Raw genomic sequence first — 609 nt, 5'->3', positions numbered from 1 at the left:
TTTAACTTCTATGCAGAGTACATCATGAGAAATGCTGGGCTGGAAGAAGCACAAGCTGAAATCAAGATTGCCAGGAGAAATATCAATAACCTCAGCTATGCAGATGATACCACCCTTATGGCAGAATGTGAAGAGGAACTAAAAAGCCTCTTGATAAAAGTGAACGAAGAGAATGAAAAAGTTGGCTTAAAGCTCAAGATTCAGAAAACTAAGATCATGGCATCTGGTCCCATCACTTCATGGGAAATAGATGGGGAAACAGTGGAAACAGTGTTAGACTTTATTTTTTTGGGCTCCAAAATCACTGCAGATGATGACTGCAGCCATGAAATTAAAAGACACTTACTTCTTGGAAGGAAAGTTATGACCAACCTAGATAGCATATTCAAAAGCAGAGACATTACTTTGCCAACAAAGGTCTGTCTAGTCAAGGCTATGGTTTTTCCTGTGGTCATGTATGGATGTGAGAGTTGGACTGTGAAGAAAGCTGAGCGCCAAAGAATTGATGCTTTTGAACTGTGGTGTTGGAGAAAACCCTTGAGAGTTCCTTGGACTGCAAGGAGATCCAACCAGTCCATTCTAAAGACGATCAGTCCTGGATTTTCTTTG

This window comes from Bison bison, unplaced genomic scaffold, assembly GCF_000754665.1.
Source record: "Bison bison bison isolate TAMUID 2011002044 unplaced genomic scaffold, Bison_UMD1.0 scf7180017864527, whole genome shotgun sequence".
NCBI lineage: Eukaryota > Metazoa > Chordata > Mammalia > Artiodactyla > Bovidae > Bison > Bison bison.
Note: the sequence above shows the minus strand (reverse complement) of the source record.